The sequence below is a fragment of the Thermobia domestica genome, chromosome 8 (genome assembly GCF_964235325.1).
Source record: "Thermobia domestica chromosome 8, izTheDome1.hap1.1, whole genome shotgun sequence".
Taxonomy (NCBI): domain Eukaryota; kingdom Metazoa; phylum Arthropoda; class Insecta; order Zygentoma; family Lepismatidae; genus Thermobia; species Thermobia domestica.
The window spans coordinates 127,065,925-127,074,190 of record NC_137461.1 but is presented as its reverse complement, the minus strand read 5'-3'; positions in this window follow the sequence as shown (position 1 = coordinate 127,074,190).

The window sequence follows — 8,266 nt, the reverse complement described above, 5'->3', positions numbered from 1 at the left end:
TGCTTTGGGTTACTGGATGCAGTCGCAGCGCTCGTGTAGCCACAAACATACATAGCTATGTTTTTTTTTTTTTTTTTTTTTCCTTTTTACATGAGAGTTTTGAAAGATGCATCAGTAGTGAAACTTTTTGGATTGTCTCCAATTCTAGAAGAATCTAGAAAAAGATTCTTAGCATTTGCAGTACTTGAAGAAAATGAAAATCCAGATTTTCAGGGTGTGTACAATTCCTGTAATAACATAAATAATGTAAGTCAGTCAAATTTGAATACGCTCATTTATGGTGATCATGAACCAATTAATAACTATTTTTTCTGAATAGGATAGTAGAATTGGGAAGGATAATACTCAAAGCATGTCAAGAGTAGTTGTATTACCTCTGTTAATGGTCTTGTGAAATGTTGTAGGGTCATAAAAGTGGGAGGAGGGTTTTGTAGTATGTATAGACCATAGAAAGTACTGTGTTGTATATATGTAAGCAATAACACAAAAGGATACTGCCAAAAATGGCGCCCTCAACACAGGGGCGGATCCAGGACGGACTTCTGGGGGGGGGCGGTCGGCGGTAATACTGCTACTTTTAAGAGCTCCAAACTTGTTATGGATGGGTTTATTTATATATAAAATAAGAAAGTTTCCTCTTGTGGGGGGGGGCGATCGCCCCGATCGCCCCCCCTCTGGATCCGCCCCTGCCTCAACATGTATAAACATGTTGAAGTGTCTATCCAAGAGTACCGTAATACATAAATACCGTATTATGAACGATTTAAATATAGGAATAGCATATGCTATTATGAAAGATATAAAAGGAAAGGGGAAATGTCTACCCTCGAGCAATTTTATTTATAGAATTGTAAAATGTGAACTCCATTTACTCAAAGGAAAAGATCAACAATATGTAAATATTATGAATAAATTGATTCAACGCATCGAAAGCATAGTTTTCTCTTACGATTAATAGTATAAGTTTATTACAATAAAAATAAAAATGATGCGCAAATGAAATGAACATGATAATATGAATATTTATAAATTTGATTCTTCTAATATTCATCTTCGATGTATATTAGAAACTGACATGGTACAGTACGTAGCGTCTATGCTGTAGTGCTTTCCTTGTTAAACTGATAAAACGCGGGAATCGCAGTGTTCGTAGGTTTCCTTCAGAAAATTTCCCTCGACTGATTCAAAATGTTCCCTGTTCTTTCAAATTTTCCCTAGTGTGTTGAGTGTCCAATTTCCATGACAAAAGTTAAGTGATAAGATTAATTTAGCTATTTATAAGGAGTGCCAACCACAGTTGTTTTATTCATTTGCCTTTTGCTTCTATTTTCTTTGACTTTTTCCTTCACTTGATTTTTATTTTTAATTTTTACAAAAGTACACCCAAAGACACCCAGCCAACGATCAGTGGAAACAAATGCAACTTCGAACACAGACACACACTCACTCTCTATTACTATTGTATTGTATTGTGTTGGTTTATTTCTGAAGAACAAGCAAAAATTTAAACATTGGTCAATCAGTCAGCACAGGAATTTCTCTGGATTTTCACGTTTTATCGAAAAAATCCCTTTTTGCTAAATTATCCTACGAAATTTCCCTAGATTGGGAGAAATTTCTCAAAGCGAACGCTGGGGTATCGTGAAATGGGCAGGATAACAGTAACAAATTTGATGTTTTAAGCCAGTTGCTACCTCTTTGCTGAGTCGAGTTTCCCCCTATTTAATAACATTAGAACTCTTCTTGTCAGTTTTTCAGTAAGCAATGAACAAGTCGTTACAAAGATTTGCGTAGTCAGGTCGATAATAAAGGATTAAACCTACGGAATTATAATTTTACTACAAGCTTTCAATTAAGTTATCCATTCCCCTTTCTTACATATGAAGTTTTGCAACATTCCCCAGACGAAATATTCTTATCTCTTTCTCTCTTGTAGCAGGTAGTGATAAGTAACTTGGATGAGCACTGAAAATTGTTTACAGGTGAGGAGATCCTTTTCAATAATGACATATTTATGACTTTTGTGAGGCACTTTTAGAGGGTTTGGACTTTGGAGCGTGCGTTCATTTTTCTTTGCTGAAAGTGGAAGAAGCAAGAACAACTTCGTTCTTTTATATCACTTCTTTATGTCATGTATATATAGAGTGAGGGAAAAAGATGTTAACATTAAATAGGTGTTCTTTTTGTTTTTGTTTTGCAGATTAAACCACGGCATGTTGACATTCTATTGAGGAACGAAGAAAAATAGCTGCCTGGATAGAAGTTTTTCAGTCCCCAAGCATGGTACAGTCACGAACATGAATAAATGGACCCGACGGAATACACCTTCGCGCCTGACGATTGGTAGGATCTACGAGAAGTTTGTAAGGACGGAGTCCGTTCAAGACGATTGCAAGGGAAACAATGGTAGAAAGAAAACCAAACCAAAACATTTCTCAAAGGTCAGTGGTTAGAATTTTACACCGTGATTTTGGAATGAGGCCATACCGCTTGCAGATTGTACAGCATCTCACAAACGCGGACAAGCAAGTACGTGTAAATGCTGCACTAATTATCTTAGAAATGGTGCGCATGGAGCTGGACGTTCTATTCATGCATTCTGACGAAGCAACATTCCACATCAGTGGTTGTGTGAACAGAAACTGTGTCATCTGGGCAACCGAACACCCGCAGGAAGTTCTCGAGCACATACGTGATTCCCTCAACGTGAACGTTTGGTGTGCAGTGAGCTAATTTGGAGTGATTGGACTCTTCATTTTTGAAGAAGAGACCATCAGGGGAGAGAACTACCTTGCAATGCTCAGTACGTTCATGAAAGAGAATTCTTCAGCAAGGGTACTTTCAGCAAGACGGCGCCCCTGCCAATTACAGTCAAATGGTTCGAGATTATCTGAACAACACGTTCGGTAAACGTTGGATTGGTAGAGGTGGTCCTCTCTCATGGCCAACACGTTTCCCCGACCTGACGCCATGTGATTTTTGGTTGTGGGGCATGGTCAAGGATCGTGTGTATGCCAGCAAATCTAGCAACTTGGATGACCTGAAGGACTGCATCATTCAAGTCATCGCTGCTAACCCTACCCAAATGGCCCAGAGGGCCATACAATCAACAATGGATAGACTGCATTGAGCGGGATGGGTGCCAAATTGAAACCCTGTAATCAAATTCCTTGCCTTGTAATTTCACGTGAGTAAACACTCTTATTTATTGTTAACATTTTTGCGTCACCCTGTACATTTGTAAGAAATTTAAAATGGAAACAGTTCCGTTTGAATAAAGATATTTCCAGTGTAGATGGATGCGAATATCAGTTATAAATTCCTTCTTTCCCGAAACATGAATAGAAATAAATTTTTTGATCACAAGAAATAGCCCCCTTCCTCCTGACAATCTTCGACGCGGAAGACCCACGTTCGATTCCTGGCGGGAGCTCATGTGGTTCGGATCTCACGTTAAACTAGAGGCCCATGTTTCGTATAGCTTTGCTGCTGAAAGGGACGCTAAACGCTGACCCACTAACAACATTTCATGAAATAGCCTGTTAATAACATTTTAAATTAGCGATTCTATGAAGTATTTATTAGTAAACTTCTAAATTTCTTTTGTCTCAATTTATAGTGCCATACTAAAGATTTCGACTAACGTATGTTTCCTGCAGTAGTCAAGCCTTTAGTATGACGCTAATCATACGTCAAAATGATTCTACATAAGACCTTAAGCTTTTTAGTAACGAATAGTGCTCAAAATAAAACGCAACAAACCATGTTATCAGCCAAGTTTAGTTTCAGATCGAACATAATGTAAAACAATGTTAATATATATTGTATACATAATAATTTGCACTTACTCTTATAAGCTGCTTACCTAAGACTTCTTATACGATATGCGAATTTTCATTGCTCCTCTGTCAGTTTTGGGCCCCACCAAATGAGCAAAAACCTACGGTTTCTTCAAACTCAATGAGACAAGAGGAACGTCTTCACGCCATGCAGTAAATTACATTCTCTCCAGTTCACCGTAGCTTTGAGGTTTATTCAAAATTCTAAGGTCAGTCTTCACTTAAAAGCTGTAAACATCAGTTCCATTTTTGTGAACTACTTTATTTTTAGTTGAGAGTGTGTCTATTTTATTTTATATTAGAAGACGAATTTGGAGGGGGGAAAAATGGGAGAAATAAAACGGTAGTAGAATTACTCAATGTTCCACTCAAGAAGTTCCAACAATTAAACTCCTTTAGAGATACTAGAAACAGAAAAAGTTTCAAACCAGTCGGTAAGTACTTTTGAACAGATTGATGTTTGCAGTCTAAATACTATAAACTAAGTGGGGAGCAAACCACAGAATTAGGAATGCGTATGAGACGAGACTAGCTCGAAAAAAATGTCTCGTCTGCAAAAATAATACTTAGGTACTAGGTAAAATACATAATAAATATTTTGTTGAAGATCTGCAACGTTCTGATCAACATGCAGTAACTTTATCGGAAATTATTGGAAAAGAACTGACAATCTGACACGACAAGAACGATGAACAGGGTTGACGAGACAATATTTTTATGTCTGAGTAACTCAGCTTTGAAGTCAATTTTCTTTCGTTTGAAATTTTGTTTCTGAACTACTACTCTTTTTAGACTATATTTGTGTTAAACTCGAACTCCTCTTGAATTCTTCTTTACTGACTTAGGAAGTTAACCTTTTTTTGAGATGACTCTTAGCTAAGGTTTGTAAATTGTGAACTGAGTTTGGCTATTTTTAAAATTACTTTCTTTTTCTTACGGAATATGTATGTTTACAGAATTTTGTGGTTTGACCTTATAATATATAGCATAATACACCAGTAAACTAGTTTTTATAGGTATACTGTACACTCATGTCCAAAATTATTGTCGCATGTCTATAAATATGTTGTTGTAGGAATATAATTTGATAACGAATTTGCTCGGTATTTCTTATAATGTTAGTATGTGTATAATCGGCAAAGGCATGTACGTGGAAAATTTCATGTCAAAAAAGCAGTAAATAAGAACAATATAAAGAAAATAAAACTTTCTTGTCCATTTAACAACATTTTGTTTTACTCTTTCTAATTTTCGTATTTATAATTCTTTTCCTATGAAATTTACCACAGATATACATTTTCCGATTATACACATAGTACCAGTATTAAAAGCACCCTGCAAAATCAATATCAAATTATATTCTTACAAGAAGACAGTTATAGATATGCGACAATCACTTTGGACATGAGTGTACATTCTGAATTTTTCTTCTTCTTTTGTTTTTTTTGCTTTACATTACATTACAAACTTTATAAATTCTTCACAAATGATCCATAAAATTAAAATCATGTTAACATAACTTTCTTTTTGGCATATTCATTTTATAAATAAACATGAAATGTTGGTGTTTAATTTACTAGCATTAGTGATAGTTAATCTTTTAATGAAGTCAATATAATACTCAGGAGCGTAATTTGGGAAAGGCAGAGGCAAATACCTCTGAGTTTAATTAATATATATGCTGGGAAACCTAGCCCCCCAAGCAAAATCAGGAATTACCTTCTTCTCGAAACTAAAGTATAACTCTGACCAGTGGCGTATTTAGGGGGGGGGGCTTCCGGGCTTAAGCCCCCCCCCGAAATCTTACTTACTATAGTAAAGTATATGAAATATCTTGCAGAATTTTCACATTTTCAGGCAAAGCCCTCCCCGAAAGTTAGCAAAGCCCCCCCCCCCCCGAAAGAAAATCGTAAATACGCCACTGACTCTGACCATTGGTTAACAAAGTTAAAATGTGGTAGAAATAGAACAGTATAATTTAGACAAGCTGCTTGCTTGACTGGAGATTTGGCTTTATTTCTTTGAGAAGGGAGAACTAAACTTTTACTAACTACAAAAGTTTCTTCTTTCTTTGGGCGTGCTTCAGTTTAACGTGATTACTGTAGAAGAGAAATAAGGCTGTCTCGTCTATATTTTCAAAATTATTATTCTCATTTCGTCTCAATATTTCTTTCGTCTCGTCTTATAAATTTATGGCCAGATTTTATTATAATTGGACAATTTGTGGTCGGCACTTGCTTCTATTACAAATTCCGAAATTGTTTCACGATGCTCGATCAATACTGAAAATACTGAAAAACTTACACAGAACAGAATCCGACAGCATGCACACCAAATAAATAGATTTGTGTAAGAAAAGAAAAAAAAAGTTTATTTTAACTTTGTTTCATATAGATAAATTATAACCATTAGCAGTAATTTAGCATAAACATTATAGAACACCATAAAAATTGTTAAAGTGAAAATTTGATTTTAATATTATTCCAATATGTTGTCTGCACTGGTCTACTGGTTCCTGTGAGGTTACCGAAGTTAAACAGCGATTAGCCTGGTCACCACTCCGTTGTGAAAATCCAGATAGTATGAAATCAGCCGCAGTGATGCGGTCAAACAACGTCGTAAACGAAAATGCAAGTGCTTGAAAGAAAGAAAAAAATGCTGCAGAAGGGAAGCCCATGTGGTGATCACCATTTTCTCTTAAGTTACAAATGTCCAAGCCTTATTATTATTAGTTTACACAGGAAATTGATCTACGTGTGTTACTCATTAGGTCACTCAATTTTAATAATCAACAGTTTATAATTGTATAACTCAAGTACGAGTGGTACCAAAGAGTTCGTGCAATCACGTAAAAGACGACCCGGGTTCGATTCCCGGCGGGAGCTCATGTGGTTCGGATTCCACGTTAATCAGTAGGTCCACGTCTCATATAGCCTCGCTGCTGAAAGGGACGCTAAACTAAACTCAACTCAACAACTCCTAAGTTACGAGAGGAACTGAAGAAGAAACGTCGTTGATTGGTCACAAAAGGGATCCTGCTGTTGGCAGACAATGCACCAGTCCATGCATCCATGATGAAAGCAGTGGAATTAGGATATGAAATATAGTTCCACCACCCATGCTCACCGGATCTAACACCAATCGACGTCTCTCTTCCCAGAAATGAAGCGTCCACTCCGTGAACGCCACTGACATTAGGGATGACATTATTTCTGAGTGAACTGTGGTTTCAAAGCCAAACGGCAGACTTGCAAAACGGACTTATAAAGTCAAGAACCACTGGCAAAAATGTATCGCTAGGCGTGGTGACTTACGTAGAGAAGAACAAATACCATCATGTCAGTTCTCCGGGGTGGATTTCTTGTATACGATTGCACGAACGTTTTGATATCTTCTCGTATAAGACCTTGAAATATTTGAGATTCAAGAGTCTCTTCAAGTTTTGAAAGCAAGCATAGCTTCGCTAAAGTGATATGCTGGAAGAATATACTGAAACAGTGAGGTTTCAGTAAAAACAACTAATATAACAAACTTCTTTCTAGTATAATAAATTTGTCCTCCTCGAATAAGACGAGGGGAGAACAAATATCCATTCCACAACTATGATATGGACAGGATTTAAAAACTTTTTTTAAATGGCTTGCCCAAATTCGTTGCACACTGCTGAAAGAGAACCACATACTGCGCTGTTGCAAATTTAAGAGAACATGGGAAATTAGATTATTTAATTGAAAGCGTGTAGTAAAATTATAAATCCGTGGGTCCAATCCTTTATTACTGACCTGACTCCATACAAATTTTTGTAACTACTGGTTCATTGCTAACTGAGAAAGGTGAAAAAAAGTTTCGATGTTATTAGAAAGGGGAATGTCAACTTAGCAGGCTGAGGAAAGAGGTACAGACTTAAATTTTCCTGCATTTGTATAGCAGGGTGGAAGCAGGGGGATATGCTTTTTGACGATTTAGGAAGCGGGGTGTTACGCGTTAAGGTAATATATAAAACTGACATCCATGTTGTCTGTCTAATCATGGGGAAACGGTTTAAAATTAGGTTTTGAACAAGTTCAGTACTTACTAGCAAATGGTCAGCTAACGACCACTGGGAATTTGACCAAACTTAGAAACAATTTAGAGGTTTGTCAACTCTGCCCAAATATAACAGTTTGGATGGAAGTGAACACGAGCACAGAAGTAATGAGGGTTTGAAGTTTAGCATTGGAAGTCAATAAGAAACAGAATTTGAATGCAAAAAAAACTTCACAGGGTTTCGAGATTATCAAATTTTTCACCCAAGCCGCTCGGCTATTTTGTTACTCATGTCTAAACTGCTCAGCTGCGCTGTTATTGCTGCTGACCGATTAAAGCTGTATCAAAATTTGTTTCTTACTGACTTTCAAACCTAAACTTTACTTGAAACCACCATTCTT